At 38.8% G+C, this 27,934-nt stretch overlaps 90 pseudogenes; all 90 read right to left on the reverse strand.

Moving 5' to 3' along the window:
* Positions 1 to 51: 51 nt before the first annotated feature.
* LOC140569044 (5S ribosomal RNA) lies at positions 52 to 170 on the reverse strand (annotated as a pseudogene).
* A 185-nt stretch (positions 171 to 355) lies between these two features.
* On the reverse strand, positions 356 to 474 carry LOC140569045 (5S ribosomal RNA; annotated as a pseudogene).
* A 186-nt stretch (positions 475 to 660) lies between these two features.
* LOC140569961 (5S ribosomal RNA) lies at positions 661 to 779 on the reverse strand (annotated as a pseudogene).
* Positions 780 to 964: 185 nt separating this feature from the next.
* LOC140571303 (5S ribosomal RNA) lies at positions 965 to 1,083 on the reverse strand (annotated as a pseudogene).
* Positions 1,084 to 1,268: 185 nt separating this feature from the next.
* Positions 1,269 to 1,387, reverse strand: LOC140571304 (5S ribosomal RNA; annotated as a pseudogene).
* Positions 1,388 to 1,572: 185 nt separating this feature from the next.
* LOC140569047 (5S ribosomal RNA) lies at positions 1,573 to 1,691 on the reverse strand (annotated as a pseudogene).
* A 185-nt stretch (positions 1,692 to 1,876) lies between these two features.
* Positions 1,877 to 1,995, reverse strand: LOC140566803 (5S ribosomal RNA; annotated as a pseudogene).
* A 186-nt stretch (positions 1,996 to 2,181) lies between these two features.
* LOC140569048 (5S ribosomal RNA) lies at positions 2,182 to 2,300 on the reverse strand (annotated as a pseudogene).
* Positions 2,301 to 2,485: 185 nt separating this feature from the next.
* Positions 2,486 to 2,604, reverse strand: LOC140566730 (5S ribosomal RNA; annotated as a pseudogene).
* A 222-nt stretch (positions 2,605 to 2,826) lies between these two features.
* On the reverse strand, positions 2,827 to 2,945 carry LOC140569049 (5S ribosomal RNA; annotated as a pseudogene).
* A 185-nt stretch (positions 2,946 to 3,130) lies between these two features.
* On the reverse strand, positions 3,131 to 3,249 carry LOC140567685 (5S ribosomal RNA; annotated as a pseudogene).
* A 185-nt stretch (positions 3,250 to 3,434) lies between these two features.
* LOC140566577 (5S ribosomal RNA) lies at positions 3,435 to 3,553 on the reverse strand (annotated as a pseudogene).
* Positions 3,554 to 3,739: 186 nt separating this feature from the next.
* Positions 3,740 to 3,858, reverse strand: LOC140569050 (5S ribosomal RNA; annotated as a pseudogene).
* Positions 3,859 to 4,043: 185 nt separating this feature from the next.
* On the reverse strand, positions 4,044 to 4,162 carry LOC140566731 (5S ribosomal RNA; annotated as a pseudogene).
* Positions 4,163 to 4,384: 222 nt separating this feature from the next.
* On the reverse strand, positions 4,385 to 4,503 carry LOC140572422 (5S ribosomal RNA; annotated as a pseudogene).
* Positions 4,504 to 4,688: 185 nt separating this feature from the next.
* On the reverse strand, positions 4,689 to 4,807 carry LOC140566965 (5S ribosomal RNA; annotated as a pseudogene).
* Positions 4,808 to 4,992: 185 nt separating this feature from the next.
* On the reverse strand, positions 4,993 to 5,111 carry LOC140570643 (5S ribosomal RNA; annotated as a pseudogene).
* A 185-nt stretch (positions 5,112 to 5,296) lies between these two features.
* Positions 5,297 to 5,415, reverse strand: LOC140570645 (5S ribosomal RNA; annotated as a pseudogene).
* A 185-nt stretch (positions 5,416 to 5,600) lies between these two features.
* LOC140569051 (5S ribosomal RNA) lies at positions 5,601 to 5,719 on the reverse strand (annotated as a pseudogene).
* Positions 5,720 to 5,904: 185 nt separating this feature from the next.
* LOC140569053 (5S ribosomal RNA) lies at positions 5,905 to 6,023 on the reverse strand (annotated as a pseudogene).
* Positions 6,024 to 6,208: 185 nt separating this feature from the next.
* On the reverse strand, positions 6,209 to 6,327 carry LOC140569054 (5S ribosomal RNA; annotated as a pseudogene).
* Positions 6,328 to 6,512: 185 nt separating this feature from the next.
* Positions 6,513 to 6,631, reverse strand: LOC140569056 (5S ribosomal RNA; annotated as a pseudogene).
* A 185-nt stretch (positions 6,632 to 6,816) lies between these two features.
* On the reverse strand, positions 6,817 to 6,935 carry LOC140566327 (5S ribosomal RNA; annotated as a pseudogene).
* A 259-nt stretch (positions 6,936 to 7,194) lies between these two features.
* On the reverse strand, positions 7,195 to 7,313 carry LOC140570646 (5S ribosomal RNA; annotated as a pseudogene).
* A 185-nt stretch (positions 7,314 to 7,498) lies between these two features.
* On the reverse strand, positions 7,499 to 7,617 carry LOC140569057 (5S ribosomal RNA; annotated as a pseudogene).
* Positions 7,618 to 7,802: 185 nt separating this feature from the next.
* On the reverse strand, positions 7,803 to 7,921 carry LOC140566674 (5S ribosomal RNA; annotated as a pseudogene).
* A 186-nt stretch (positions 7,922 to 8,107) lies between these two features.
* On the reverse strand, positions 8,108 to 8,226 carry LOC140572261 (5S ribosomal RNA; annotated as a pseudogene).
* Positions 8,227 to 8,411: 185 nt separating this feature from the next.
* On the reverse strand, positions 8,412 to 8,530 carry LOC140566328 (5S ribosomal RNA; annotated as a pseudogene).
* Positions 8,531 to 8,789: 259 nt separating this feature from the next.
* On the reverse strand, positions 8,790 to 8,908 carry LOC140570647 (5S ribosomal RNA; annotated as a pseudogene).
* A 182-nt stretch (positions 8,909 to 9,090) lies between these two features.
* On the reverse strand, positions 9,091 to 9,209 carry LOC140566299 (5S ribosomal RNA; annotated as a pseudogene).
* A 222-nt stretch (positions 9,210 to 9,431) lies between these two features.
* On the reverse strand, positions 9,432 to 9,550 carry LOC140570648 (5S ribosomal RNA; annotated as a pseudogene).
* Positions 9,551 to 9,735: 185 nt separating this feature from the next.
* On the reverse strand, positions 9,736 to 9,854 carry LOC140572107 (5S ribosomal RNA; annotated as a pseudogene).
* A 185-nt stretch (positions 9,855 to 10,039) lies between these two features.
* On the reverse strand, positions 10,040 to 10,158 carry LOC140570342 (5S ribosomal RNA; annotated as a pseudogene).
* Positions 10,159 to 10,343: 185 nt separating this feature from the next.
* Positions 10,344 to 10,462, reverse strand: LOC140569058 (5S ribosomal RNA; annotated as a pseudogene).
* A 185-nt stretch (positions 10,463 to 10,647) lies between these two features.
* Positions 10,648 to 10,766, reverse strand: LOC140569059 (5S ribosomal RNA; annotated as a pseudogene).
* A 185-nt stretch (positions 10,767 to 10,951) lies between these two features.
* Positions 10,952 to 11,070, reverse strand: LOC140566324 (5S ribosomal RNA; annotated as a pseudogene).
* Positions 11,071 to 11,255: 185 nt separating this feature from the next.
* Positions 11,256 to 11,374, reverse strand: LOC140569508 (5S ribosomal RNA; annotated as a pseudogene).
* A 182-nt stretch (positions 11,375 to 11,556) lies between these two features.
* Positions 11,557 to 11,675, reverse strand: LOC140570132 (5S ribosomal RNA; annotated as a pseudogene).
* Positions 11,676 to 11,857: 182 nt separating this feature from the next.
* Positions 11,858 to 11,976, reverse strand: LOC140566300 (5S ribosomal RNA; annotated as a pseudogene).
* A 222-nt stretch (positions 11,977 to 12,198) lies between these two features.
* Positions 12,199 to 12,317, reverse strand: LOC140570649 (5S ribosomal RNA; annotated as a pseudogene).
* A 185-nt stretch (positions 12,318 to 12,502) lies between these two features.
* Positions 12,503 to 12,621, reverse strand: LOC140569060 (5S ribosomal RNA; annotated as a pseudogene).
* Positions 12,622 to 12,806: 185 nt separating this feature from the next.
* LOC140573439 (5S ribosomal RNA) lies at positions 12,807 to 12,925 on the reverse strand (annotated as a pseudogene).
* Positions 12,926 to 13,110: 185 nt separating this feature from the next.
* On the reverse strand, positions 13,111 to 13,229 carry LOC140566029 (5S ribosomal RNA; annotated as a pseudogene).
* Positions 13,230 to 13,414: 185 nt separating this feature from the next.
* LOC140570343 (5S ribosomal RNA) lies at positions 13,415 to 13,533 on the reverse strand (annotated as a pseudogene).
* Positions 13,534 to 13,792: 259 nt separating this feature from the next.
* Positions 13,793 to 13,911, reverse strand: LOC140570650 (5S ribosomal RNA; annotated as a pseudogene).
* A 185-nt stretch (positions 13,912 to 14,096) lies between these two features.
* Positions 14,097 to 14,215, reverse strand: LOC140569061 (5S ribosomal RNA; annotated as a pseudogene).
* A 185-nt stretch (positions 14,216 to 14,400) lies between these two features.
* LOC140570344 (5S ribosomal RNA) lies at positions 14,401 to 14,519 on the reverse strand (annotated as a pseudogene).
* Positions 14,520 to 14,704: 185 nt separating this feature from the next.
* Positions 14,705 to 14,823, reverse strand: LOC140569062 (5S ribosomal RNA; annotated as a pseudogene).
* Positions 14,824 to 15,008: 185 nt separating this feature from the next.
* Positions 15,009 to 15,127, reverse strand: LOC140572730 (5S ribosomal RNA; annotated as a pseudogene).
* A 185-nt stretch (positions 15,128 to 15,312) lies between these two features.
* Positions 15,313 to 15,431, reverse strand: LOC140569063 (5S ribosomal RNA; annotated as a pseudogene).
* A 185-nt stretch (positions 15,432 to 15,616) lies between these two features.
* On the reverse strand, positions 15,617 to 15,735 carry LOC140569028 (5S ribosomal RNA; annotated as a pseudogene).
* Positions 15,736 to 15,920: 185 nt separating this feature from the next.
* LOC140568696 (5S ribosomal RNA) lies at positions 15,921 to 16,039 on the reverse strand (annotated as a pseudogene).
* A 185-nt stretch (positions 16,040 to 16,224) lies between these two features.
* On the reverse strand, positions 16,225 to 16,343 carry LOC140570345 (5S ribosomal RNA; annotated as a pseudogene).
* A 185-nt stretch (positions 16,344 to 16,528) lies between these two features.
* LOC140570948 (5S ribosomal RNA) lies at positions 16,529 to 16,647 on the reverse strand (annotated as a pseudogene).
* Positions 16,648 to 16,832: 185 nt separating this feature from the next.
* On the reverse strand, positions 16,833 to 16,951 carry LOC140569065 (5S ribosomal RNA; annotated as a pseudogene).
* A 185-nt stretch (positions 16,952 to 17,136) lies between these two features.
* Positions 17,137 to 17,255, reverse strand: LOC140569066 (5S ribosomal RNA; annotated as a pseudogene).
* Positions 17,256 to 17,477: 222 nt separating this feature from the next.
* LOC140570651 (5S ribosomal RNA) lies at positions 17,478 to 17,596 on the reverse strand (annotated as a pseudogene).
* Positions 17,597 to 17,781: 185 nt separating this feature from the next.
* On the reverse strand, positions 17,782 to 17,900 carry LOC140569067 (5S ribosomal RNA; annotated as a pseudogene).
* Positions 17,901 to 18,085: 185 nt separating this feature from the next.
* On the reverse strand, positions 18,086 to 18,204 carry LOC140569068 (5S ribosomal RNA; annotated as a pseudogene).
* A 185-nt stretch (positions 18,205 to 18,389) lies between these two features.
* Positions 18,390 to 18,508, reverse strand: LOC140569069 (5S ribosomal RNA; annotated as a pseudogene).
* A 185-nt stretch (positions 18,509 to 18,693) lies between these two features.
* LOC140569070 (5S ribosomal RNA) lies at positions 18,694 to 18,812 on the reverse strand (annotated as a pseudogene).
* Positions 18,813 to 18,997: 185 nt separating this feature from the next.
* Positions 18,998 to 19,116, reverse strand: LOC140569071 (5S ribosomal RNA; annotated as a pseudogene).
* A 185-nt stretch (positions 19,117 to 19,301) lies between these two features.
* On the reverse strand, positions 19,302 to 19,420 carry LOC140572649 (5S ribosomal RNA; annotated as a pseudogene).
* Positions 19,421 to 19,605: 185 nt separating this feature from the next.
* LOC140570652 (5S ribosomal RNA) lies at positions 19,606 to 19,724 on the reverse strand (annotated as a pseudogene).
* A 222-nt stretch (positions 19,725 to 19,946) lies between these two features.
* Positions 19,947 to 20,065, reverse strand: LOC140570653 (5S ribosomal RNA; annotated as a pseudogene).
* Positions 20,066 to 20,250: 185 nt separating this feature from the next.
* Positions 20,251 to 20,369, reverse strand: LOC140569072 (5S ribosomal RNA; annotated as a pseudogene).
* A 185-nt stretch (positions 20,370 to 20,554) lies between these two features.
* Positions 20,555 to 20,673, reverse strand: LOC140572803 (5S ribosomal RNA; annotated as a pseudogene).
* Positions 20,674 to 20,858: 185 nt separating this feature from the next.
* LOC140572272 (5S ribosomal RNA) lies at positions 20,859 to 20,977 on the reverse strand (annotated as a pseudogene).
* A 185-nt stretch (positions 20,978 to 21,162) lies between these two features.
* Positions 21,163 to 21,281, reverse strand: LOC140572635 (5S ribosomal RNA; annotated as a pseudogene).
* A 185-nt stretch (positions 21,282 to 21,466) lies between these two features.
* LOC140569040 (5S ribosomal RNA) lies at positions 21,467 to 21,585 on the reverse strand (annotated as a pseudogene).
* Positions 21,586 to 21,770: 185 nt separating this feature from the next.
* On the reverse strand, positions 21,771 to 21,889 carry LOC140569073 (5S ribosomal RNA; annotated as a pseudogene).
* A 185-nt stretch (positions 21,890 to 22,074) lies between these two features.
* Positions 22,075 to 22,193, reverse strand: LOC140569052 (5S ribosomal RNA; annotated as a pseudogene).
* Positions 22,194 to 22,378: 185 nt separating this feature from the next.
* LOC140573144 (5S ribosomal RNA) lies at positions 22,379 to 22,497 on the reverse strand (annotated as a pseudogene).
* A 185-nt stretch (positions 22,498 to 22,682) lies between these two features.
* LOC140569074 (5S ribosomal RNA) lies at positions 22,683 to 22,801 on the reverse strand (annotated as a pseudogene).
* A 185-nt stretch (positions 22,802 to 22,986) lies between these two features.
* Positions 22,987 to 23,105, reverse strand: LOC140569076 (5S ribosomal RNA; annotated as a pseudogene).
* Positions 23,106 to 23,327: 222 nt separating this feature from the next.
* Positions 23,328 to 23,446, reverse strand: LOC140572868 (5S ribosomal RNA; annotated as a pseudogene).
* Positions 23,447 to 23,631: 185 nt separating this feature from the next.
* LOC140569077 (5S ribosomal RNA) lies at positions 23,632 to 23,750 on the reverse strand (annotated as a pseudogene).
* Positions 23,751 to 23,972: 222 nt separating this feature from the next.
* LOC140572869 (5S ribosomal RNA) lies at positions 23,973 to 24,091 on the reverse strand (annotated as a pseudogene).
* A 185-nt stretch (positions 24,092 to 24,276) lies between these two features.
* LOC140570654 (5S ribosomal RNA) lies at positions 24,277 to 24,395 on the reverse strand (annotated as a pseudogene).
* Positions 24,396 to 24,617: 222 nt separating this feature from the next.
* On the reverse strand, positions 24,618 to 24,736 carry LOC140573083 (5S ribosomal RNA; annotated as a pseudogene).
* A 185-nt stretch (positions 24,737 to 24,921) lies between these two features.
* LOC140570657 (5S ribosomal RNA) lies at positions 24,922 to 25,040 on the reverse strand (annotated as a pseudogene).
* A 222-nt stretch (positions 25,041 to 25,262) lies between these two features.
* LOC140569078 (5S ribosomal RNA) lies at positions 25,263 to 25,381 on the reverse strand (annotated as a pseudogene).
* Positions 25,382 to 25,603: 222 nt separating this feature from the next.
* LOC140572870 (5S ribosomal RNA) lies at positions 25,604 to 25,722 on the reverse strand (annotated as a pseudogene).
* Positions 25,723 to 25,907: 185 nt separating this feature from the next.
* On the reverse strand, positions 25,908 to 26,026 carry LOC140570658 (5S ribosomal RNA; annotated as a pseudogene).
* Positions 26,027 to 26,211: 185 nt separating this feature from the next.
* Positions 26,212 to 26,330, reverse strand: LOC140570487 (5S ribosomal RNA; annotated as a pseudogene).
* Positions 26,331 to 26,552: 222 nt separating this feature from the next.
* On the reverse strand, positions 26,553 to 26,671 carry LOC140567388 (5S ribosomal RNA; annotated as a pseudogene).
* Positions 26,672 to 26,856: 185 nt separating this feature from the next.
* Positions 26,857 to 26,975, reverse strand: LOC140569079 (5S ribosomal RNA; annotated as a pseudogene).
* Positions 26,976 to 27,197: 222 nt separating this feature from the next.
* On the reverse strand, positions 27,198 to 27,316 carry LOC140567432 (5S ribosomal RNA; annotated as a pseudogene).
* A 185-nt stretch (positions 27,317 to 27,501) lies between these two features.
* LOC140569080 (5S ribosomal RNA) lies at positions 27,502 to 27,620 on the reverse strand (annotated as a pseudogene).
* A 185-nt stretch (positions 27,621 to 27,805) lies between these two features.
* On the reverse strand, positions 27,806 to 27,924 carry LOC140572546 (5S ribosomal RNA; annotated as a pseudogene).
* Positions 27,925 to 27,934: the final 10 nt, after the last annotated feature.

Genomic DNA, 27,934 nt, shown 5'->3' on the forward strand with positions numbered 1-27,934 from the left:
AGATGTAAATAACATGGAAATGTAAGCTTTAATTGTTTGCAGGATTGGAAAAGCTTACAACACCTGGTATTCCCAGACAGTCTCCCATTCAAGTACTAACCAGGCCCAACCCTAGGTAGCTTCTGAGATCAGACGAGATCAGGCATTCTAAGGGTGGAATGGCCGTAAGCAGAAGCACCTTGCAAACTAGAGGATTCAAATTTCATAGCTAAGACCATATTTGTTCAAAACCAAGCAAAAGCATTCCATTTCAACACATCAACATTTACAACACAAAAGAGTTTCAACTACAAATTTGTGCAAAAGATGTAAATAACATGGAAATGTAAGCTTTAATTGTTTGCAGGATTGGAAAAGCTTACAACACCTGGTATTCCCAGACAGTCTCCCATTCAAGTACTAACCAGGCCCAACCCTAGGTAGCTTCTGAGATCAGACGAGATCAGGCATTCTAAGGGTGGAATGGCCGTAAGCAGAAGCACCTTGCAAACCTAGAGGATTCAAATTTCATAGCTAAGACCATATTTGTTCAAAACCAAGCAAAAGCATTCCATTTCAACACATCAACATTTACAACACAAAAGAGTTTCAACTACAAATTTGTGCAAAAGATGTAAAAAACTAGGAAATGTAAGCTTTAATTGTTTGCAGGATTGGAAAAGCTTACAACACCTGGTATTCCCAGACAGTCTCCCATTCAAGTACTAACCAGGCCCAACCCTAGGTAGCTTCTGAGATCAGACGAGATCAGGAATTCTAAGGGTGGAATGGCCGTAAGCAGAAGCACCTTGCAAACTAGAGGATTCAAATTTCATGGCTAAGACCATATTTGTTCAAAACCAAGCAAAAGCATTCCATTTCAACACATCAACATTTACAACACAAAAGAGTTTCAACTACAAATTTGTGCAAAAGATGTAAATAACATGGAAATGTAAGCTTTAATTGTTTGCAGGTTTGGAAAAGCTTACAACACCTGGTATTCCCAGACAGTCTCCCATTCAAGTACTAAACAGGCCCAACCCTAGGTAGCTTCTGAGATCAGACGAGATCAGGCATTCTAAGGGTGGAATGGCCGTAAGCAGAAGCACCTTGCAAACTAGAGGATTCAAATTTCATAGCTAAGACCATATTTGTTCAAAACCAAGCAAAAGCATTCCATTTCAACACATCAACATTTACAACACAAAAGAGTTTCAACTACAAATTTGTGCAAAAGATGTAAATAACATGGAAATGTAAGCTTTAATTGTTTGCAGGTTTGGAAAAGCTTACAACACCTGGTATTCCCAGACAGTCTCCCATTCAAGTACTAAACAGGCCCAACCCTAGGTAGCTTCTGAGATCAGACGAGATCAGGCATTCTAAGGGTGGAATGGCCGTAAGCAGAAGCACCTTGCAAACTAGAGGATTCAAATTTCATAGCTAAGACCATATTTGTTCAAAACCAAGCAAAAGCATTCCATTTCAACACATCAACATTTACAACACAAAAGAGTTTCAACTACAAATTTGTGCAAAAGATGTAAATAACATGGAAATGTAAGCTTTAATTGTTTGCAGGATTGGAAAAGCTTACAACACCTGGTATTCCCAGACAGTCTCCCATTCAAGTACTAACCAGGCCCAACCCTAGGTAGCTTCTGAGATCAGACGAGATCAGGCATTCTAAGGGTGGAATGGCCGTAAGCAGAAGCATCTTGCAAACTAGAGGATTCAAATTTCATAGCTAAGACCATATTTGTTCAAAACCAAGCAAAAGCATTCCATTTCAACACATCAACATTTACAACACAAAAGAGTTTCAACTACAAATTTGTGCAAAAGATGTAAATAACATGGAAATGTAAGCTTTAATTGTTTGCAGGATTGGAAAAGCTTACAACACCTGATATTCCCAGACAGTCTCCCATTCAAATACTAACCAGGCCCAACCCTAGGTAGCTTCTGAGATCAGACGAGATCAGGCATTCTAAGGGTGGAATGGCCGTAGGCAGAAGCACCTTGCAAACCTAGAGGATTCAAATTTCATAGCTAAGACCATATTTGTTCAAAACCAAGCAAAAGCATTCCATTTCAACACATCAACATTTACAACACAAAAGAGTTTCAACTACAAATTTGTGCAAAAGATGTAAATAACATGGAAATGTAAGCTTTAATTGTTTGCAGGATTGGAAAAGCTTACAACACCTGGTATTCCCAGACAGTCTCCCATTCAAGTACTAACCAGGCCCAACCCTAGGTAGCTTCTGAGATCAGACGAGATCAGGCATTCTAAGGGTGGAATGGCCGTAAGCAGAAGCACCTTGCAAACTAGAGGATTCAAATTTCATAGCTAAGACCATATTTGTTCAAAACCAAGCAAAAGCATTCCATTTCAACACATCAACATTTACAACACAAAAGAGTTTCAACTACAAATTTGTGCAAAAGATGTAAATAACATGGAAATGTAAGCTTTAATTGTTTGCAGGATTGGAAAAGCTTACAACACCTGATATTCCCAGACAGTCTCGCATTCAAGTACTAACCAGGCCCAACCCTAGGTAGCTTCTGAGATCAGACGAGATCAGGCATTCTAAGGGTGGAATGGCCGTAAGCAGAAGCACCTTGCAAACTAGAGGATTCAAATTTCATAGCTAAGATCATATTTGTTCAAAACCAAGCAAAAGCATTCCATTTCAACACATCAACATTTACAACACAAAGCATTCCATTTCAACACATCAACATTTACAACACAAAAGAGTTTCATCTACAAATTTGTGCAAAAGATGTAAATAACATGGAAATGTAAGCTTTAATTGTTTGCAGGATTGGAAAAGCTTACAACACCTGGTATTCCCAGACAGTCTCCCATTCAAGTACTAACCAGGCCCAACCCTAGGTAGCTTCTGAGATCAGACGAGATCAGGCATTCTAAGGGTGGAATGGCCGTAAGCAGAAGCACCTTGCAAACTAGAGGATTCAAATTTCATAGCTAAGACCATATTTGTTCAAAACCAAGCAAAAGCATTCCATTTCAACACATCAACATTTACAACACAAAAGAGTTTCAACTACAAATTTGTGCAAAAGATGTAAATAACATGGAAATGTAAGCTTTAATTGTTTGCAGGATTGGAAAAGCTTACAACACCTGATATTCCCAGACAGTCTCCCATTCAAGTACTAACCAGGGCCAACCCTAGGTAGCTTCTGAGATCAGACGAGATCAGGCATTCTAAGGGTGGAATGGCCTTAAGCAGAAGCACCTTGCAAACTAGAGGATTCAAGTTTCATAGCTAAGACCATATTTGTTCAAAACCAAGCAAAAGCATTCCATTTCAACACATCAACATTTACAACACAAAAGAGTTTCAACTACAAATTTGTGCAAAAGATGTAAATAACATGGAAATGTAAGCTTTAATTGTTTGCAGGATTGGAAAAGCTTACAACACCTGGTATTCCCAGACAGTCTCCCATTCAAGTACTAACCAGGCCCAACCCTAGGTAGCTTCTGAGATCAGACGAGATCAGGCATTCTAAGGTTGGAATGGCCGTAGGCAGAAGCACCTTGCAAACCTAGAGGATTCAAATTTCATAGCTAAGACCATATTTGTTCAAAACCAAGCAAAAGCATTCCATTTCAACACATCAACATTTACAACACAAAAGAGTTTCAACTACAAATTTGTGCAAAAGATGTAAATAACATGGAAATGTAAGCTTTAATTGTTTGCAGGATTGGAAAAGCTTACAACACCTGGTATTCCCAGACAGTCTCCCATTCAAGTACTAACCAGGCCCAACCCTAGGTAGCTTCTGAGATCAGACGAGATCAGGCATTCTAAGGGTGGAATGGCCGTAAGCAGAAGCACCTTGCAAACTAGAGGATTCAAATTTCATAGCTAAGACCATATTTGTTCAAAACCAAGCAAAAGCATTCCATTTCAACACATCAACATTTACAACACAAAAGAGTTTCAACTACAAATTTGTGCAAAAGATGTAAATAACATGGAAATGTAAGCTTTAATTGTTTGCAGGATTGGAAAAGCTTACAACACCTGATATTCCCAGACAGTCTCGCATTCAAGTACTAACCAGGCCCAACCCTAGGTAGCTTCTGAGATCAGACGAGATCAGGCATTCTAAGGGTGGAATGGCCGTAAGCAGAAGCACCTTGCAAACTAGAGGATTCAAATTTCATAGCTAAGATCATATTTGTTCAAAACCAAGCAAAAGCATTCCATTTCAACACATCAACATTTACAACACAAAGCATTCCATTTTAACACATCAACATTTACAACACAAAAGAGTTTCATCTACAAATTTGTGCAAAAGATGTAAATAACATGGAAATGTAAGCTTTAATTGTTTGCAGGATTGGAAAAGCTTACAACACCTAGCATTCCCAGACAGTCTCCCATTCAAGTACTAACCAGGCCCAACCCTAGGTAGCTTCTGAGATCAGACGAGATCAGGCATTCTAAGGGTGGAATGGCCGTAAGCAGAAGCACCTTCCAAACTAGAGGATTCAAATTTCATAGCTAAGACCATATTTGTTCAAAACCAAGCAAAAGCATTCCATTTCAACACATCAACATTTACAACACAAAAGAGTTTCAACTACAAATTTGTGCAAAAGATGTAAATAACATGGAAATGTAAGCTTTAATTGTTTGCAGGATTGGAAAAGCTTACAACACCTGGTATTCCCAGACAGTCTCCCATTCAAGTACTAACCAGGCCCAACCCTAGGTAGCTTCTATGATCAGACGAGATCAGGCATTCTAAGGGTGGAATGGCCGTAAGCAGAAGCACCTTGCAAACTAGAGGATTCAAATTTCATAGCTAAGACCATATTTGTTCAAAACCAAGCAAAAGCATTCCATTTCAACACATCAACATTTACAACACAAAAGAGTTTCAACTACAAATTTGTGCAAAAGATGTAAATAACATGGAAATGTAAGCTTTAATTGTTTGCAGGATTGGAAAAGCTTACAACACCTGATATTCCCAGACAGTCTCCCATTCAAGTACTAACCAGGCCCAACCCTAGGTAGCTTCTGAGATCAGACGAGATCAGGCATTCTAAGGGTGGAATGGCCGTAAGCAGAAGCACCTTGCAAACTAGAGGATTCAAATTTCATAGCTAAGACCATATTTGTTCAAAACCAAGCAAAAGCATTCCATTTCAACACATCAACATTTACAACACAAAAGAGTTTCAACTACAAATTTGTGCAAAAGATGTAAATAACATGGAAATGTAAGCTTTAATTGTTTGCAGGACTGGAAAAGCTTACAACACCTGATATTCCCAGACAGTCTCCCATTCAAGTACTAACCAGGCCCAACCCTAGGTAGCTTCTGAGATCAGACGAGATCAGGCATTCTAAGGGTGGAATGGCCGTAAGCAGAAGCACCTTGCAAACTAGAGGATTCAAATTTCATAGCTAAGACCATATTTGTTCAAAACCAAGCAAAAGCATTCCATTTCAACACATCAACATTTACAACACAAAAGAGTTTCAACTACAAATTTGTGCAAAAGATGTAAATAACATGGAAATGTAAGCTTTAATTGTTTGCAGGATTGGAAAAGCTTACAACACCTGGTATTCCCAGACAGTCTCCCATTCAAGTACTAACCAGGCCCAACCCTAGGTAGCTTCTGAGATCAGACGAGATCAGGCATTCTAAGGGTGGAATGGCCGTAAGCAGAAGCACCTTGCAAACTAGAGGATTCAAATTTCATAGCTAAGACCATATTTGTTCAAAACCAAGCAAAAGCATTCCATTTCAACACATCAACATTTACAACACAAAAGAGTTTCAACTACAAATTTGTGCAAAAGATGTAAATAACATGGAAATGTAAGCTTTAATTGTTTGCAGGATTGGAAAAGCTTACAACACCTGGTATTCCCAGACAGTCTCCCATTCAAGTACTAACCAGGCCCAACCCTAGGTAGCTTCTGAGATCAGACGAGATCAGGCATTCTAAGGGTGGAATGGCCGTAAGCAGAAGCACCTTGCAAACTAGAGGATTCAAATTTCATAGCTAAGACCATATTTGTTCAAAACCAAGCAAAAGCATTCCATTTCAACACATCAACATTTACAACACTAAAGAGTTTCAACTACAAATTTGTGCAAAAGATGTAAATAACATGGAAATGTAAGCTTTAATTGTTTGCAGGATTGGAAAAGCTTACAACACCTGGTATTCCCAGACAGTCTCCCATTCAAGTACTAACCAGGCCCAACCCTAGGTAGCTTCTGAGATCAGACGAGATCAGGCATTCTAAGGGTGGAATGGCCGTAAGCAGAAGCACCTTGCAAACTAGAGGATTCAAATTTCATAGCTAAGACCATATTTGTTCAAAACCAAGCAAAAGCATTCCATTTCAACACATCAACATTTACAACACAAAAGAGTTTCAACTACAAATTTGTGCAAAAGATGTAAATAACATGGAAATGTAAGCTTTAATTGTTTGCAGGATTGGAAAAGCTTACAACACCTGGTATTCCCAGACAGTCTCCCATTCAAGTACTAACCAGGCCCAACCCTAGGTAGCTTCTGAGATCAGACGAGATCAGGCATTCTAAGGGTGGAATGGCCGTAAGCAGAAGCACCTTGCAAACTAGAGGATTCAAATTTCATAGCTAAGACCATATTTGTTCAAAACCAAGCAAAAGCATTCCATTTCAACACATCAACATTTACAACACAAAAGAGTTTCAACTACAAATTTGTGCAAAAGATGTAAATAACATGGAAATGTAAGCTTTAATTGTTTGCAGGATTGGAAAAGCTTACAACACCTGATATTCCCAGACAGTCTCCCATTCAAGTACTAACCAGGCCCAACCCTAGGTAGCTTCTGAGATCAGACGAGATCAGGCATTCTAAGGGTGGAATGGCCTTAAGCAGAAGCACCTTGCAAACTAGAGGATTCAAATTTCATAGCTAAGATCATATTTGTTCAAAACCAAGCAAAAGCATTCCATTTCAACACATCAACATTTACAACACAAAGCATTCCATTTCAACACATCAACATTTACAACACAAAGCATTCCATTTCAACACATCAACATTTACAACACAAAAGAGTTTCATCTACAAATTTGTGCAAAAGATGTAAATAACATGGAAATGTAAGCTTTAATTGTTTGCAGGATTGGAAAAGCTTACAACACCTGATATTCCCAGACAGTCTCCCATTCAAGTACTAACCAGGCCCAACCCTAGGTAGCTTCTGAGATCAGACGAGATCAGGCATTCTAAGGGTGGAATGGCCGTAAGCAGAAGCACCTTGCAAACTAGAGGATTCAAATTTCATAGCTAAGACCATATTTGTTCAAAACCAAGCAAAAGCATTCCATTTCAACACATCAACATTTACAACACAAAAGAGTTTCAAATACAAATTTGTGCAAAAGATGTAAATAACATGGAAATGTAAGCTTTAATTGTTTGCAGGATTGGAAAAGCTTACAACACCTGGTATTCCCAGACAGTCTCCCATTCAAGTACTAACCAGGCCCAACCCTAGGTAGCTTCTGAGATCAGACGAGATCAGGCATTCTAAGGGTGGAATGGCCGTAAGCAGAAGCACCTTGCAAACTAGAGGATTCAAATTTCATAGCTAAGACCATATTTGTTCAAAACCAAGCAAAAGCATTCCATTTCAACACATCAACATTTACAACACAAAAGAGTTTCAACTACAAATTTGTGCAAAAGATGTAAATAACATGGAAATGTAAGCTTTAATTGTTTGCAGGATTGGAAAAGCTTACAACACTTGGTATTCCCAGACAGTCTCCCATTCAAGTACTAACCAGGCCCAACCCTAGGTAGCTTCTGAGATCAGACGAGATCAGGCATTCTAAGGGTGGAATGGCCGTAGGCAGAAGCACCTTGCAAACCTAGAGGATTCAAATTTCATAGCTAAGACCATATTTGTTCAAAACCAAGCAAAAGCATTCCATTTCAACACATCAACATTTACAACACAAAAGAGTTTCAACTACAAATTTGTGCAAAAGATGTAAATAACATGGAAATGTAAGCTTTAATTGTTTGCAGGATTGGAAAAGCTTACAACACCTGGTATTCCCAGACAGTCTCCCATTCAAGTACTAACCAGGCCCAACCCTAGGTAGCTTCTGAGATCAGACGAGATCAGGCATTCTAACGGTGGAATGGCCGTAAGCAGAAGCACCTTGCAAACTAGAGGATTCAAATTTCATAGCTAAGACCATATTTGTTCAAAACCAAGCAAAAGCATTCCATTTCAACACATCAACATTTACAACACAAAAGAGTTTCAACTACAAATTTGTGCAAAAGATGTAAATAACATGGAAATGTAAGCTTTAATTGTTTGCAGGATTGGAAAAGCTTACAACACCTGATATTCCCAGACAGTCTCCCATTCAAGTACTAACCAGGCCCAACCCTAGGTAGCTTCTGAGATCAGACGAGATCAGGCATTCTAAGGGTGGAATGGCCTTAAGCAGAAGCACCTTGCAAACTAGAGGATTCAAATTTCATAGCTAAGATCATATTTGTTCAAAACCAAGCAAAAGCATTCCATTTCAACACATCAACATTTACAACACAAAGCATTCCATTTCAACACATCAACATTTACAACACAAAGCATTCCATTTCAACACATCAACATTTACAACACAAAAGAGTTTTATCTACAAATTTGTGCAAAAGATGTAAATAACATGGAAATGTAAGCTTTAATTGTTTGCAGGATTGGAAAAGCTTACAACACCTGATATTCCCAGACAGTCTCCCATTCAAGTACTAACCAGGCCCAACCCTAGGTAGCTTCTGAGATCAGACGAGATCAGGCATTCTAAGGGTGGAATGGCCGTAAGCAGAAGCACCTTGCAAACTAGAGGATTCAAATTTCATAGCTAAGACCATATTTGTTCAAAACCAAGCAAAAGCATTCCATTTCAACACAACATTTACAACACAAAAGAGTTTCAACTACAAATTTGTGCAAAAGATGTAAATAACATGGAAATGTAAGCTTTAATTGTTTGCAGGATTGGAAAAGCTTACAACACCTGGTATTCCCAGACAGTCTCCCATTCAAGTACTAACTGTGCCCAACCCTTGGTAGCTTCTGAGATCAGACGAGATCAGGCATTCTAAGGGTGGAATGGCCGTAAGCAGAAGCACCTTGCAAACTAGAGGATTCAAATTTCATAGCTAAGACCATATTTGTTCAAAACCAAGCAAAAGCATTCCATTTCAACACATCAACATTTACAACACAAAGCATTCCATTTCAACACATCAACATTTACTACACAAAAGAGTTTCATCTACAAATTTGTGCAAAAGATGTAAATAACATGGAAATGTAAGCTTTAATTGTTTGCAGGATTGGAAAAGCTTACAACACCTGATATTCCCAGACAGTCTCCCATTCAAGTACTAACCAGGCCCAACCCTAGGTAGCTTCTGAGATCAGACGAGATCAGGCATTCTAAGGGTGGAATGGCCGTAAGCAGAAGCACCTTGCAAACTAGAGGATTCAAATTTCATAGCTAAGACCATATTTGTTCAAAACCAAGCAAAAGCATTCCATTTCAACACATCAACATTTACAACACAAAAGAGTTTCAACTACAAATTTGTGCAAAAGATGTAAATAACATGGAAATGTAAGCTTTAATTGTTTGCAGGATTGGAAAAGCTTACAACACCTGGTATTCCCAGACAGTCTCCCATTCAAGTACTAACTAGGCCCAACCCTAGGTAGCTTCTGAGATCAGACGAGATCAGGCATTCTAAGGGTGGAATGGCCGTAAGCAGAAGCACCTTGCAAACTAGAGGATTCAAATTTCATAGCTAAGACCATATTTGTTCAAAACCAAGCAAAAGCATTCCATTTCAACACATCAACATTTACAACACAAAAGAGTTTCAACTACAAATTTGTGCAAAAGATGTAAATAACATGGAAATGTAAGCTTTAATTGTTTGCAGGATTGGAAAAGCTTACAACACCTGGTATTCCCAGACAGTCTCCCATTCAAGTACTAACCAGGCCCAACCCCAGGTAGCTTCTGAGATCAGACGAGATCAGGCATTCTAAGGGTGGAATGGCCGTAAGCAGAAGCACCTTGCAAACTAGAGGATTCAAATTTCATAGCTAAGACCATATTTGTTCAAAACCAAGCAAAAGCATTCCATTTCAACACATCAACATTTACAACACAAAAGAGTTTCAACTACAAATTTGTGCAAAAGATGTAAATAACATGGAAATGTAAGCTTTAATTGTTTGCAGGATTGGAAAAGCTTACAACACCTGGTATTCCCAGACAGTCTCCCATTCAAGTACTAACCAGGCCCAACCCTAGGTAGCTTCTGAGATCAGACGAGATCAGGCATTCTAAGGGTGGAATGGCCGTAAGCAGAAGCACCTTGCAAACTAGAGGATTCAAATTTCATAGCTAAGACCATATTTGTTCAAAACCAAGCAAAAGCATTCCATTTCAACACATCAACATTTACAACACAAAAGAGTTTCAACTACAAATTTGTGCAAAAGATGTAAATAACATGGAAATGTAAGCTTTAATTGTTTGCAGGATTGGAAAAGCTTACAACACCTGGTATTCCCAGACAGTCTCCCATTCAAGTACTAACCAGGCCCAACCCTAGGTAGCTTCTGAGATCAGACGAGATCAGGCATTCTAAGGGTGGAATGGCCGTAAGCAGAAGCACCTTGCAAACTAGAGGATTCAAATTTCATAGCTAAGACCATATTTGTTCAAAACCAAGCAAAAGCATTCCATTTCAACACATCAACATTTACAACACAAAAGAGTTTCAACTACAAATTTGTGCAAAAGATGTAAATAACATGGAAATGTAAGCTTTAATTGTTTGCAGGATTGGAAAAGCTTACAACACCTGGTATTCCCAGACAGTCTCCCATTCAAGTACTAACCAGGCCCAACCCTTGGTAGCTTCTGAGATCAGACGAGATCAGGCATTCTAAAGGTGGAATGGCCGTAAGCAGAAGCACCTTGCAAACTAGAGGATTCAAATTTCATAGCTAAGACCATATTTGTTCAAAACCAAGCAAAAGCATTCCATTTCAACACATCAACATTTACAACACAAAAGAGTTTCAACTACAAATTTGTGCAAAAGATGTAAATAACATGGAAATGTAAGCTTTAATTGTTTGCAGGATTGGAAAAGCTTACAACACCTGGTATTCCCAGACAGTCTCCCATTCAAGTACTAACCAGGCCCAACCCTAGGTAGCTTCTGAGATCAGACGAGATCAGGCATTTTAAGGGTGGAATGGCCGTAAGCAGAAGCACCTTGCAAACTAGAGGATTCAAATTTCATAGCTAAGACCATATTTGTTCAAAACCAAGCAAAAGCATTCCATTTCAACACAACATTTACAACACAAAAGAGTTTCAACTACAAATTTGTGCAAAAGATGTAAATAACATGGAAATGTAAGCTTTAATTGTTTGCAGGATTGGAAAAGCTTACAACACCTGGTATTCCCAGACAGTCTCCCATTCAAGTACTAACCAGGCCCAACCCTAGGTAGCTTCTGAGATCAGACGAGATCAGGCATTTTAAGGGTGGAACGGCCGTAAGCAGAAGCACCTTGCAAACTAGAGGATTCAAATTTCATAGCTAAGACCATATTTGTTCAAAACCAAGCAAAAGCATTCCATTTCAACACAACATTTACAACACAAAAGAGTTTCAACTACAAATTTGTGCAAAAGATGTAAATAACATGGAAATGTAAGCTTTAATTGTTTGCAGGATTGGAAAAGCTTACAACACCTGGTATTCCCAGACAGTCTCCCATTCAAGTACTAACTGTGCCCAACCCTTGGTAGCTTCTGAGATCAGACGAGATCAGGCATTCTAAGGGTGGAATGGCCGTAAGCAGAAGCACCTTGCAAACTAGAGGATTCAAATTTCATAGCTAAGACCATATTTGTTCAAAACCAAGCAAAAGCATTCCATTTCAACACATCAACATTTACAACACAAAGCATTCCATTTCAACACATCAACATTTACAACACAAAAGAGTTTCATCTACAAATTTGTGCAAAAGATGTAAATAACATGGAAATGTAAGCTTTAATTGTTTGCAGGATTGGAAAAGCTTACAACACCTGATATTCCCAGACAGTCTCCCATTCAAGTACTAACCAGGCCCAACCCTAGGTAGCTTCTGAGATCAGACGAGATCAGGCATTCTAAGGGTGGAATGGCCGTAAGCAGAAGCACCTTGCAAACTAGAGGATTCAAATTTCATAGCTAAGACCATATTTGTTCAAAACCAAGCAAAAGCATTCCATTTCAACACATCAACATTTACAACACAAAAGAGTTTCAACTACAAATTTGTGCAAAAGATGTAAATAACATGGAAATGTAAGCTTTAATTGTTTGCAGGATTGGAAAAGCTTACAACACCTGGTATTCCCAGACAGTCTCCCATTCAAGTACTAACCAGGCCCAACCCTAGGTAGCTTCTGAGATCAGACGAGATCAGGCATTCTAAGGGTGGAATGGCCGTAAGCAGAAGCACCTTGCAAACTAGAGGATTCAAATTTCATAGCTAAGACCATATTTGTTCAAAACCAAGCAAAAGCATTCCATTTCAACACATCAACATTTACAACACAAAAGAGTTTCAACTACAAATTTGTGCAAAAGATGTAAATAACATGGAAATGTAAGCTTTAATTGTTTGCAGGATTGGAAAAGCTTACAACACCTGGTACTCCCAGACAGTCTCCCATTCAAGTACTAACCAGGCCCAACCCTTGGTAGCTTCTGAGATCAGACGAGATCAGGCATTCTAAGGGTGGAATGGCCGTAAGCAGAAGCACCTTGCAAACTAGAGGATTCAAATTTCATAGCTAAGACCATATTTGTTCAAAACCAAGCAAAAGCATTCCATTTCAACACATCAACATTTACAACACAAAAGAGTTTCAACTACAAATTTGTGCAAAAGATGTAAATAACATGGAAATGTAAGCTTTAATTGTTTGCAGGATTGGAAAAGCTTACAACACCTGGTATTCCCAGAAAGTCTCCCATTCAAGTACTAACCAGGCCCAACCCTAGGTAGCTTCTGAGATCAGACGAGATCAGGCATTCTAAGGGTGGAATGGCCGTAAGCAGAAGCACCTTGCAAACTAGAGGATTCAAATTTCATAGCTAAGACCATATTTGTTCAAAACCAAGCAAAAGCATTCCATTTCAACACATCAACATTTACAACACAAAAGAGTTTCAACTACAAATTTGTGCAAAAGATGTAAATAACATGGAAATGTAAGCTTTAATTGTTTGCAGGATTGGAAAAGCTTACAACACCTGGTATTCCCAGACAGTCTCCCATTCAAGTACTAACCAGGCCCAACCCCAGGTAGCTTCTGAGATCAGACGAGATCAGGCATTCTAAGGGTGGAATGGCCGTAAGCAGAAGCACCTTGCAAACTAGAGGATTCAAATTTCATAGCTAAGACCATATTTGTTCAAAACCAAGCAAAAGCATTCCATTTCAACACATCAACATTTACAACACAAAGCATTCCATTTCAACACATCAACATTTACAACACAAAGCATTCCATTTCAACACATCAACATTTACAACACAAAAGAGTTTCATCTACAAATTTGTGCCAAAGATGTAAATAACATGGAAATGTAAGCTTTAATTGTTTGCAGGATTGGAAAAGCTTACAACACCTGATATTCCCAGACAGTCTCCCATTCAAGTACTAACCAGGCCCAACCCTAGGTAGCTTCTGAGATCAGACGAGATCAGGCATTCTAAGGGTGGAATGGCCGTAAGCAGAAGCACCTTGCAAACTAGAGGATTCAAATTTCATAGCTAAGACCATATTTGTTCAAAACCAAGCAAAAGCATTCCATTTCAACACATCAACATTTACAACACAAAAGAGTTTCAACTACAAATTTGTGCAAAAGATGTAAATAACATGGAAATGTAAGCTTTAATTGTTTGCAGGATTGGAAAAGCTTACAACACCTGGTATTCCCAGACAGTCTCCCATTCAAGTACTAACCAGGCCCAACCCTAGGTAGCTTCTGAGATCAGACGAGATCAGGCATTCTAAGGGTGGAATGGCCGTAAGCAGAAGCACCTTGCAAACTAGAGGATTCAAATTTCATAGCTAAGACCATATTTGTTCAAAACCAAGCAAAAGCATTCCATTTCAACACATCAACATTTACAACACAAAAGAGTTTCAACTACAAATTTGTGCAAAAGATGTAAATAACATGGAAATGTAAGCTTTAATTGTTTGCAGGATTGGAAAAGCTTACAACACCTGGTATTCCCAGACAGTCTCCCATTCAAGTACTAACCAGGCCCAACCCCAGGTAGCTTCTGAGATCAGACGAGATCAGGCATTCTAAGGGTGGAATGGCCGTAAGCAGAAGCACCTTGCAAACTAGAGGATTCAAATTTCATAGCTAAGACCATATTTGTTCAAAACCAAGCAAAAGCATTCCATTTCAACACATCAACATTTACAACACAAAAGAGTTTCAACTACAAATTTGTGCAAAAGATGTAAATAACATGGAAATGTAAGCTTTAATTGTTTGCAGGATTGGAAAAGCTTACAACACCTGGTATTCCCAGACAGTCTCCCATTCAAGTACTAACCAGGCCCAACCCTAGGTAGCTTCTGAGATCAGACGAGATCAGGCATTCTAAGGGTGGAATGGCCGTAAGCAGAAGCACCTTGCAAACTAGAGGATTCAAATTTCATAGCTAAGACCATATTTGTTCAAAACCAAGCAAAAGCATTCCATTTCAACACATCAACATTTACAACACAAAAGAGTTTCAACTACAAATTTGTGCAAAAGATGTAAATAACATGGAAATGTAAGCTTTAATTGTTTGCAGGATTGGAAAAGCTTACAACACCGGGTATTCCCAGACAGTCTCCCATTCAAGTACTAACCAGGCCCAACCCTTGGTAGCTTCTGAGATCAGACGAGATCAGGCATTCTAAGGGTGGAATGGCCGTAAGCAGAAGCACCTTGCAAACTAGAGGATTCAAATTTCATAGCTAAGACCATATTTGTTCAAAACCAAGCAAAAGCATTCCATTTCAACACATCAACATTTACAACACAAAAGAGTTTCAACTACAAATTTGTGCAAAAGATGTAAATAACATGGAAATGTAAGCTTTAATTGTTTGCAGGATTGGAAAAGCTTACAACACCTGGTATTCCCAGACAGTCTCCCATTCAAGTACTAACCAGGCCCAACCCTAGGTAGCTTCTGAGATCAGACGAGATCAGGCATTCTAAGGGTGGAATGGCCGTAAGCCGAAGCACCTTGCAAACTAGAGGATTCAAATTTCATAGCTAAGACCATATTTGTTCAAAACCAAGCAAAAGCATTCCATTTCAACACATCAACATTTACAACACAAAAGAGTTTCAACTACAAATTTGTGCAAAAGATGTAAATAACATGGAAATGTAAGCTTTAATTGTTTGCAGGATTGGAAAAGCTTACAACACCTGGTATTCCCAGACAGTCTCCCATTCAAGTACTAACCAGGCCCAACCCTTGGTAGCTTCTGAGATCAGACGAGATCAGGCATTCTAAGGGTGGAATGGCCGTAAGCAGAAGCACCTTGCAAACTAGAGGATTCAAATTTCATAGCTAAGACCATATTTGTTCAAAACCAAGCAAAAGCATTCCATTTCAACACATCAACATTTACAACACAAAAGAGTTTCAACTACAAATTTGTGCAAAAGATGTAAATAACATGGAAATGTAAGCTTTAATTGTTTGCAGGATTGGAAAAGCTTACAACACCTGGTATTCCCAGAAAGTCTCCCATTCAAGTACTAACCAGGCCCAACCCTACGTAGCTTCTGAGATCAGATGAGATCAGGCATTCTAAGGGTGGAATGGCCGTAAGCAGAAGCACCTTGCAAACTAGAGGATTCAAATTTCATAGCTAAGACCATATTTGTTCAAAACCAAGCAAAAGCATTCCATTTCAACACATCAACATTTACAACACAAAAGAGTTTCAACTACAAATTTGTGCAAAAGATGTAAATAACATGGAAATGTAAGCTTTAATTGTTTGCAGGATTGGAAAAGCTTACAACACCTGGTATTCCCAGACAGTCTCCCATTCAAGTACTAACCAGGCCCAACCCCAGGTAGCTTCTGAGATCAGACGAGATCAGGCATTCTAAGGGTGGAATGGCCGTAAGCAGAAGCACCTTGCAAACTAGAGGATTCAAATTTCATAGCTAAGACCATATTTGTTCAAAACCAAGCAAAAGCATTCCATTTCAACACATCAACATTTACAACACAAAAGAGTTTCAACTACAAATTTGTGCAAAAGATGTAAATAACATGGAAATGTAAGCTTTAATTGTTTGCAGGATTGGAAAAGCTTACAACACCTGGTATTCCCAGACAGTCTCCCATTCAAGTACTAACCAGGCCCAACCCTAGGTAGCTTCTGAGATCAGACGAGATCAGGCATTCTAAGAGTGGAATGGCCGTAAGCAGAAGCACCTTGCAAACTAGAGGATTCAAATTTCATAGCTAAGACCATATTTGTTCAAAACCAAGCAAAAGCATTCCATTTCAACACATCAACATTTACAACACAAAAGAGTTTCAACTACAAATTTGTGCAAAAGATGTAAATAACATGGAAATGTAAGCTTTAATTGTTTGCAGGATTGGAAAAGCTTACAACACCTGGTATTCCCAGACAGTCTCCCATTCAAGTACTAACCAGGCCCAACCCTAGGTAGCTTCTGAGATCAGACGAGATCAGGCATTCTAAGGGTGGAATGGCCGTAAGCAGAAGCACCTTGCAAACTAGAGGATTCAAATTTCATAGCTAAGACCATATTTGTTCAAAACCAAGCAAAAGCATTCCATTTCAACACATCAACATTTACAACACAAAAGAGTTTCAACTACAAATTTGTGCAAAAGATGTAAATAACATGGAAATGTAAGCTTTAATTGTTTGCAGGATTGGAAAAGCTTACAACACCTGGTATTCCCAGACAGTCTCCCATTCAAGTACTAACCAGGCCCAACCCTAGGTAGCTTCTGAGATCAGACGAGATCAGGCATTCTAAGGGTGGAATGGCCGTAAGCAGAAGCACCTTGCAAACTAGAGGATTCAAATTTCATAGCTAAGACCATATTTGTTCAAAACCAAGCAAAAGCATTCCATTTCAACACATCAACATTTACAACACAAAGCATTCCATTTCAACACATCAACATTTACAACACAAAAGAGTTTCATCTACAAATTTGTGCAAAAGATGTAAATAACATGGAAATGTAAGCTTTAATTGTTTGCAGGATTGGAAAAGCTTACAACACCTGATATTCCCAGACAGTCTCCCATTCAAGTACTAACCAGGCCCAACCCTAGGTAGCTTCTGAGATCAGACGAGATCAGGCATTCTAAGGGTGGAATGGCCGTAAGCAGAAGCACCTTGCAAACTAGAGGATTCAAATTTCATAGCTAAGACCATATTTGTTCAAAACCAAGCAAAAGCATTCCATTTCAACACATCAACATTTACAACACAAAAGAGTTTCAACTACAAATTTGTGCAAAAGATGTAAATAACATGGAAATGTAAGCTTTAATTGTTTGCAGGATTGGAAAAGCTTACAACACCTGGTATTCCCAGACAGTCTCCCATTCAAGTACTAACCAGGCCCAACCCTAGGTAGCTTCTGAGATCAGACGAGATCAGGCATTCTAAGGGTGGAATGGCCGTAAGCAGAAGCACCTTGCAAACTAGAGGATTCAAATTTCATAGCTAAGCCCATATTTGTTCAAAACCAAGCAAAAGCATTCCATTTCAACACATCAACATTTACAACACAAAAGAGTTTCAACTACAAATTTGTGCAAAAGATGTAAATAACATGGAAATGTAAGCTTTAATTGTTTGCAGGATTGGAAAAGCTTACAACACCTGGTATTCCCAGACAGTCTCCCATTCAAGTACTAACCAGGCCCAACCCTAGGTAGCTTCTGAGATCAGACGAGATCAGGCATTCTAAGGGTGGAATGGCCGTAAGCAGAAGAACCTTGCAAACTAGAGGATTCAAATTTCATAGCTAAGACCATATTTGTTCAAAACCAAGCAAAAGCATTCCATTTCAACACATCAACATTTACAACACAAAAGAGTTTCAACTACAAATTTGTGCAAAAGATGTAAATAACATGGAAATGTAAGCTTTAATTGTTTGCAGGATTGGAAAAGCTTACAACACCTGGTATTCCCAGACAGTCTCCCATTCAAGTACTAACCAGGCCCAACCCTAGGTAGCTTCTGAGATCAGACGAGATCAGGCATTCTAAGGGTGGAATGGCCGTAAGCAGAAGCACCTTGCAAACTAGAGGATTCAAATTTCATAGCTAAGACCATATTTGTTCAAAACCAAGCAAAAGCATTCCATTTCAACACATCAACATTTACAACACAAAAGAGTTTCAACTACAAATTTGTGCAAAAGATGTAAATAACATGGAAATGTAAGCTTTAATTGTTTGCAGGATTGGAAAAGCTTACAACACCTGGTATTCCCAGACAGTCTCCCATTCAAGTACTAACCAGGCCCAACCCTAGGTAGCTTCTGAGATCAGACGAGATCAGGCATTCTAAGGGTGGAATGGCCGTAAGCAGAAGCACCTTGCAAACTAGAGGATTCAAATTTCATAGCTAAGACCATATTTGTTCAAAACCAAGCAAAAGCATTCCATTTCAACACATCAACATTTACAACACAAAAGAGTTTCAACTACAAATTTGTGCAAAAGATGTAAATAACATGGAAATGTAAGCTTTAATTGTTTGCAGGATTGGAAAAGCTTACAACACCTGGTATTCCCAGACAGTCTCCCATTCAAGTACTAACCAGGCCCAACCCTAGGTAGCTTCTGAGATCAGACGAGATCAGGCATTCTAAGGGTGGAATGGCCGTAAGCAGAAGTACCTTGCAAACTAGAGGATTCAAATTTCATAGCTAAGACCATATTTGTTCAAAACCAAGCAAAAGCATTCCATTTCAACACATCAACATTTACAACACAAAAGAGTTTCAACTACAAATTTGTGCAAAAGATGTAAATAACATGGAAATGTAAGCTTTAATTGTTTGCAGGATTGGAAAAGCTTACAACACCTGGTATTCCCAGACAGTCTCTCATTCAAGTACTAACCAGGCCCAACCCTAGGTAGCTTCTGAGATCAGACGAGATCAGGCATTCTAAGGGTGGAATGGCCGTAAGCAGAAGCACCTTGCAAACTAGAGGATTCAAATTTCATAGCTAAGACCATATTTGTTCAAAACCAAGCAAAAGCATTCCATTTCAACACATCAACATTTACAACACAAAAGAGTTTCAACTACAAATTTGTGCAAAAGATGTAAATAACATGGAAATGTAAGCTTTAATTGTTTGCAGGATTGGAAAAGCTTACAACACCTGATATTCCCAGACAGTCTCCCATTCAAGTACTAACCAGGCCCAACCCTAGGTAGCTTCTGAGATCAGACGAGATCAGGCATTCTAAGGGTGGAATGGCCGTAAGCAGAAGCACCTTGCAAACTAGAGGATTCAAATTTCATAGCTAAGACCATATTTGTTCAAAACCAAGCAAAAGCATTCCATTTCAACACATCAACATTTACAACACAAAGCATTCCATTTCAACACATCAACATTTACAACACAAAAGAGTTTCATCTACAAATTTGTGCAAAAGATGTAAATAACATGGAAATGTAAGCTTTAATTGTTTGCAGGATTGGAAAAGCTTACAACACCTGATATTCCCAGACAGTCTCCCATTCAAGTACTAACCAGGCCCAACCCTAGGTAGCTTCTGAGATCAGACGAGATCAGGCATTCTAAGGGTGGAATGGCCGTAAGCAGAAGCACCTTGCAAACTAGAGGATTCAAATTTCATAGCTAAGACCATATTTGTTCAAAACCAAGCAAAAGCATTACATTTCAACACATCAACATTTACAACACAAAAGAGTTTCAACTACAAATTTGTGCAAAAGATGTAAATAACATGGAAATGTAAGCTTTAATTGTTTGCAGGATTGGAAAAGCTTACAACACCTGGTATTCCCAGACAGTCTCCCATTCAAGTACTAACCAGGCCCAACCCTAGGTAGCTTCTGAGATCAGACGAGATCAGGCATTCTAAGGGTGGAATGGCCGTAAGCAGAAGCACCTTGCAAACTAGAGGATTCAAATTTCATAGCTAAGACCATATTTGTTCAAAACCAAGCAAAAGCATTCCATTTCAACACATCAACATTTACAACACAAAAGAGTTTCAACTACAAATTTGTGCAAAAGATTTAAATAACATGGAAATGTAAGCTTTAATTGTTTGCAGGATTGGAAAAGCTTAAAACACCTGGTATTCCCAGACAGTCTCCCATTCAAGTACTAACCAGGCCCAACCCTAGGTAGCTTCTGAGATCAGACGAGATCAGGCATTCTAAGGGTGGAATGGCCGTAAGCAGAAGCACCTTGCAAACTAGAGGATTCAAATTTCATAGCTAAGACCATATTTGTTCAAAACCAAGCAAAAGCATTCCATTTCAACACATCAACATTTACAACACAAAAGAGTTTCAACTACAAATTTGTGCAAAAGATGTAAATAACATGGAAATGTAAGCTTTAATTGTTTGCAGGATTGGAAAAGCTTACAACACCTGGTATTCCCAGACAGTCTCCCATTCAAGTACTAACCAGGCCCAACCCTAGGTAGCTTCTGAGATCAGACGAGATCAGGCATTCTAAGGGTGGAATAGCCGTTAGCAGAAGCACCTTGCAAACTAGAGGATTCAAATTTCATAGCTAAGACCATATTTGTTCAAAACCAAGCAAAAGCATTCCATTTCAACACATCAACATTTACAACACAAAAGAGTTTCAACTACAAATTTGTGCAAAAGATGTAAATAACATGGAAATGTAAGCTTTAATTGTTTGCAGGATTGGAAAAGCTTACAACACCTGGTATTCCCAGACAGTCTCCCATTCAAGTACTAACCAGGCCCAACCCTTGGTAGCTTCTGAGATCAGACGAGATGAGGCATTCTAAGGGTGGAATGGCCGTAAGCAGAAGCACCTTGCAAACTAGAGGATTCAAATTTCATAGCTAAGACCATATTTGTTCAAAACCAAGCAAAAGCATTCCATTTCAACACATCAACATTTACAACACAAAAGAGTTTCAACTACAAATTTGTGCAAAAGATGTAAATAACATGGAAATGTAAGCTTTAATTGTTTGCAGGATTGGAAAAGCTTACAACACCTGGTATTCCCAGACAGTCTCCCATTCAAGTACTAACCAGGCCCAACCCTTGGTAGCTTCTGAGATCAGACGAGATCAGGCATTCTAAGGGTGGAATGGCCGTAAGCAGAAGCACCTTGCAAACTAGAGGATTCAAATTTCATAGCTAAGACCATATTTGTTCAAAACCAAGCAAAAGCATTCCATTTCAACACATCAACATTTACAACACAAAAGAGTTTCAACTACAAATTTGTGCAAAAGATGTAAATAACATGGAAATGTAAGCTTTAATTGTTTGCAGGATTGGAAAAGCTTACAACACCTGGTATTCCCAGACAGTCTCCCATTCAAGTACTAACCAGGCCCAACCCTAGGTAGCTTCTGAGATCAGACGAGATCAGGCATTCTAAGGGTGGAATGGCCGTAAGCAGAAGCACCTTCCAAACTAGAGGATTCAAATTTCATAGCTAAGACCATATTTGTTCAAAACCAAGCAAAAGCATTCCATTTCAACACATCAACATTTACAACACAAAAGAGTTTCAACTACAAATTTGTGCAAAAGATGTAAATAACATGGAAATGTAAGCTTTAATTGTTTGCAGGATTGGAAAAGCTTACAACACCTGGTATTCCCAGACAGTCTCCCATTCAAGTACTAACCAGGCCCAACCCTTGGTAGCTTCTGAGATCAGACGAGATCAGGCATTCTAAGGGTGGAATGGCCGTAAGCAGAAGCACCTTGCAAACTAGAGGATTCAAATTTCATAGCTAAGACCATATTTGTTCAAAACCAAGCAAAAGCATTCCATTTCAACACATCAACATTTACAACACAAAAGAGTTTCAACTACAAATTTGTGCAAAAGATGTAAATAACATGGAAATGTAAGCTTTAATTGTTTGCAGGATTGGAAAAGCTTACAACACCTGATATTCCCAGACAGTCTCCCATTCAAGTACTAACCAGGCCCAACCCTAGGTAGCTTCTGAGATCAGACAAGATCAGGAATTCTAAGGGTGGAATGGCCGTAAGCAGTAGCACCTTGCAAACTAGAGGATTCAAATTTCATAGCTAAGACCATATTTGTTCAAAACCAAGCAAAAGCATTCCATTTCAACACATCAACATTTACAACACAAAAGAGTTTCAACTACAAATTTGTGCAAAAGATGTAAATAACATGGAAATGTAAGCTTTAATTGTTTGCAGGATTGGAAAAGCTTACAACACCTGGTATTCCCAGACAGTCTCCCATTCAAGTACTAACCAGGCCCAACCCTAGGTAGCTTCTGAGATCAGACGAGATCAGGCATTCTAAGGGTGGAATGGCCGTAAGCAGAAGCACCTTCCAAACTAGAGGATTCAAATTTCATAGCTAAGACCATATTTGTTCAAAACCAAGCAAAAGCATTCCATTTCAACACATCAACATTTACAACACAAAAGAGTTTCAACTACAAATTTGTGCAAAAGATGTAAATAACATGGAAATGTAAGCTTTAATTGTTTGCAGGATTGGAAAAGCTTACAACACCTGGTATTCCCAGACAGTCTCCCATTCAAGTACTAACCAGGCCCAACCCTAGGTAGCTTCTGAGATCAGACGAGATCAGGCATTCTAAGGGTGGAATGGCCGTAAGCAGAAGCACCTTGCAAACTAGAGGATTCAAATTTCATAGCTAAGACCATATTTGTTCAAAACCAAGCAAAAGCATTCCATTTCAACACATCAACATTTACAATACAAAGCATTCCATTTCAACACATCAACATTTACAACACAAAAGAGTTTCATCTACAAATTTGTGCAAAAGATGTAAATAACATGGAAATGTAAGCTTTAATTGTTTGCAGGATTGGAAAAGCTTACAACACCTGGTATTCCCAGACAGTCTCCCATTCAAGTACTAACCGTGCCCAACCCTAGGTAGCTTCTGAGATCAGACGAGATCAGGCATTCTAAGGGTGGAATGGCCGTAAGCAGAAGCACCTTGCAAACTAGAGGATTCAAATTTCATAGCTAAGACCATATTTGTTCAAAACCAAGCAAAAGCATTCCATTTCAACACATCAACATTTACAACACAAAAGAGTTTCAACTACAAATTTGTGCAAAAGATGTAAATAACATGGAAATGTAAGCTTTAATTGTTTGCAGGATTGGAAAAGCTTACAACACCTGGTATTCCCAGACAGTCTCCCATTCAAGTACTAACCAGGCCCAACCCTAGGTAGCTTCTGAGATCAGACGAGATCAGGCATTCTAAGGGTGGAATGGCCGTAAGCAGAAGCACCTTGCAAACTAGAGGATTCAAATTTCATAGCTAAGACCATATTTGTTCAAAACCAAGCAAAAGCATTCCATTTCAACACATCAACATTTACAATACAAAGCATTCCATTTCAACACATCAACATTTACAACACAAAAGAGTTTCATCTACAAATTTGTGCAAAAGATGTAAATAACATGGAAATGTAAGCTTTAATTGTTTGCAGGATTGGAAAAGCTTACAACACCTGGTATTCCCAGACAGTCTCCCATTCAAGTACTAACCGTGCCCAACCCTAGGTAGCTTCTGAGATCAGACGAGATCAGGCATTCTAAGGGTGGAATGGCCGTAAGCAGAAGCACCTTGCAAACTAGAGGATTCAAATTTCATAGCTAAGACCATATTTGTTCAAAACCAAGCAAAAGCATTCCATTTCAACACATCAACATTTACAACACAAAAGAGTTTCAACTACAAATTTGTGCAAAAGATGTAAATAACATGGAAATGTAAGCTTTAATTGTTTGCAGGATTGGAAAAGCTTACAACACCTGATATTCCCAGACAGTCTCCCATTCAAGTACTAACCAGGCCCAACCCTAGGTAGCTTCTGAGATCAGACGAGATCAGGCATTCTAAGGGTGGAATGGCCGTAAGCAGAAGCACCTTGCAAACTAGAGGATTCAAATTTCATAGCTAAGACCATATTTGTTCAAAACCAAGCAAAAGCATTCCATTTCAACACATCAACATTTACAACACAAAGCATTCCATTTCAACACATCAACATTTACAACACAAAAGAGTTTCAACTACAAATTTGTGCAAAAGATGTAAATAACATGGAAATGTAAGCTTTAATTGTTTGCAGGATTGGAAAAGCTTACAACACCTGGAATTCCCAGACAGTCTCCCATTCAAGTACTAACCGTGCCCAACCCTAGGTAGCTTCTGAGATCAGACGAGATCAGGCATTCTAAGGGTGGAATGGCCGTAAGCAGAAGCACCTTGCAAACTAGAGGATTCAAATTTCATAGCTAAGACCATATTTGTTCAAAACCAAGCAAAAGCATTCCATTTCAACACATCAACATTTACAACACAAAAGAGTTTCAACTACAAATTTGTGCAAAAGATGTAAATAACATGGAAATGTAAGCTTTAATTGTTTGCAGGATTGGAAAAGCTTACAACACCTGATATTCCCAGACAGTCTCCCATTCAAGTACTAACCAGGCCCAACCCTAGGTAGCTTCTGAGATCAGACGAGATCAGGCATTCTAAGGGTGGAATGGCCGTAAGCAGAAGCACCTTGCAAACTAGAGGATTCAAATTTCATAGCTAAGATCATATTTGTTCAAAACCAAGCAAAAGCATTCCATTTCAACACATCAACATTTACAACACAAAGCATTCCATTTCAACACATCAACATTTACAACACAAAAGAGTTTCATCTACAAATTTGTGCAAAAGATGTAAATAACATGGAAATGTAAGCTTTAATTGTTTGCAGGATTGGAAAAGCTTACAACACCTGGTATTCCCAGACAGTCTCCCATTCAAGTACTAACCAGGCCCAACCCTAGGTAGCTTCTGAGATCAGACGAGATCAGGCATTCTAAGGGTGGAATGGCCGTAAGCAGAAGCACCTTGCAAACTAGAGGATTCAAATTTCATAGCTAAGACCATATTTGTTCAAAACCAAGCAAAAGCATTCCATTTCAACACATCAACATTTACAATACAAAGCATTCCATTTCAACACATCAACATTTACAACACAAAAGAGTTTCATCTACAAATTTGTGCAAAAGATGTAAATAACATGGAAATGTAAGCTTTAATTGTTTGCAGGATTGGAAAAGCTTACAACACCTGGTATTCCCAGACAGTCTCCCATTCAAGTACTAACCGTGCCCAACCCTAGGTAGCTTCTGAGATCAGACGAGATCAGGCATTCTAAGGGTGGAATGGCCGTAAGCAGAAGCACCTTGCAAACTAGAGGATTCAAATTTCATAGCTAAGACCATATTTGTTCAAAACCAAGCAAAAGCATTCCATTTCAACACATCAACATTTACAACACAAAAGAGTTTCAACTACAAATTTGTGCAAAAGATGTAAATAACATGGAAATGTAAGCTTTAATTGTTTGCAGGATTGGAAAAGCTTACAACACCTGATATTCCCAGACAGTCTCCCATTCAAGTACTAACCAGGCCCAACCCTAGGTAGCTTCTGAGATCAGACGAGATCAGGCATTCTAAGGGTGGAATGGCCGTAAGCAGAAGCACCTTGCAAACTAGAGGATTCAAATTTCATAGCTAAGACCATATTTGTTCAAAACCAAGCAAAAGCATTCCATTTCAACACATCAACATTTACAACACAAAAGAGTTTCAACTACAAATTTGTGCAAAAGATGTAAATAACATGGAAATGTAAGCTTTAATTGTTTGCAGGATTGGAAAAGCTTACAACACCTGGTATTCCCAGACAGTCTCCCAATCAAGTACTAACCAGGCCCAACCCTAGGTAGCTTCTGAGATCAGACGAGATCAGGCATTCTAAGGGTGGAATGGCCGTAAGCAGAAGCACCTTGCAAACTAGAGGATTCAAATTTCATAGCTAAGACCATATTTGTTCAAAACCAAGCAAAAGCATTCCATTTCAACACATCAACATTTACAATACAAAGCATTCCATTTCAACACATCAACATTTACAACACAAAAGAGTTTCAACTACAAATTTGTGCAAAAGATGTAAATAACATGGAAATGTAAGCTTTAATTGTTTGCAGGATTGGAAAAGCTTACAACACCTGATATTCCCAGACAGTCTCCCATTCAATTACTAACCAGGCCCAACCCTAGGTAGCTTCTGAGATCAGTCGAGATCAGGCATTCTAAGGGTGGAATGGCCGTAAGCAAAAGCACCTTGCAAACTAGAGGATTCAAATTTCATAGCTAAGACCATATTTGTTCAAAACCAAGCAAAAGCATTCCATTTCAACACATCAACATTTACAACACAAAAGAGTTTCAACTACAAATTTGTGCAAAAGATGTAAATAACATGGAAATGTAAGCTTTAATTGTTTGCAGGATTGGAAAAGCTTACAACACCTGGTATTCCCAGACAGTCTCCCATTCAAGTACTAACCAGGCCCAACCCTAGGTAGCTTCTGAGATCAGACGAGATCAGGCATTCTAAGGGTGGAATGGCCGTAAGCAGAAGCACCTTGCAAACTAGAGGATTCAAATTTCATAGCTAAGACCATATTTGTTCAAAACCAAGCAAAAGCATTCCATTTCAACACATCAACATTTACAACACAAAGCATTCCATTTCAACACATCAACATTTACAACACAAAAGAGTTTCATCTACAAATTTGTGCAAAAGATGTAAATAACATGGAAATGTAAGCTTTAATTGTTTGCAGGATTGGAAAAGCTTACAACACCTGGTATTCCCAGACAGTCTCCCATTCAAGTACGAACCAGGCCCAACCCTAGGTAGCTTCTGAGATAAGACGAGATCAGGCATTCTAAGGGTGGAATGGCCGTAAGCAGAAGCACCTTGCAAACTAGAGGATTCAAATTTCATAGCTAAGACCATATTTGTTCAAAACCAAGCAAAAGCATTCCATTTCAACACATCAACATTTACAACACAAAAGAGTTTCAACTACAAATTTGTGCAAAAGATGTAAATAACATGGAAATGTAAGCTTTAATTGTTTGCAGGATTGGAAAAGCTTACAACACCTGGTATTCCCAGACAGTCTCCCATTCAAGTACTAACCAGGCCCAACCCTAGGTAGCTTCTGAGATCAGACGAGATCAGGCATTCTAAGGGTGGAATGGCCGTAAGCAGAAGCACCTTGCAAACTAGAGGATTCAAATTTCATAGCTAAGACCATATTTGTTCAAAACCAAGCAAAAGCATTCCATTTCAACACATCAACATTTACAACACAAAAGAGTTTCAACTACAAATTTGTGCAAAAGATGTAAATAACATGGAAATGTAAGCTTTAATTGTTTGCAGGATTGGAAAAGCTTACAACACCTGGTATTCCCAGACAGCCTCCCATTCAAGTACTAACCAGGCCCAACCCTAGGTAGCTTCTGAGATCAGACGAGATCAGGCATTCTAAGGATGGAATGGCCGTAAGCAGAAGCACCT

Source organism: Salminus brasiliensis, chromosome 11 (assembly GCF_030463535.1).
Source record: "Salminus brasiliensis chromosome 11, fSalBra1.hap2, whole genome shotgun sequence".
Classification (NCBI taxonomy): domain Eukaryota; kingdom Metazoa; phylum Chordata; class Actinopteri; order Characiformes; family Bryconidae; genus Salminus; species Salminus brasiliensis.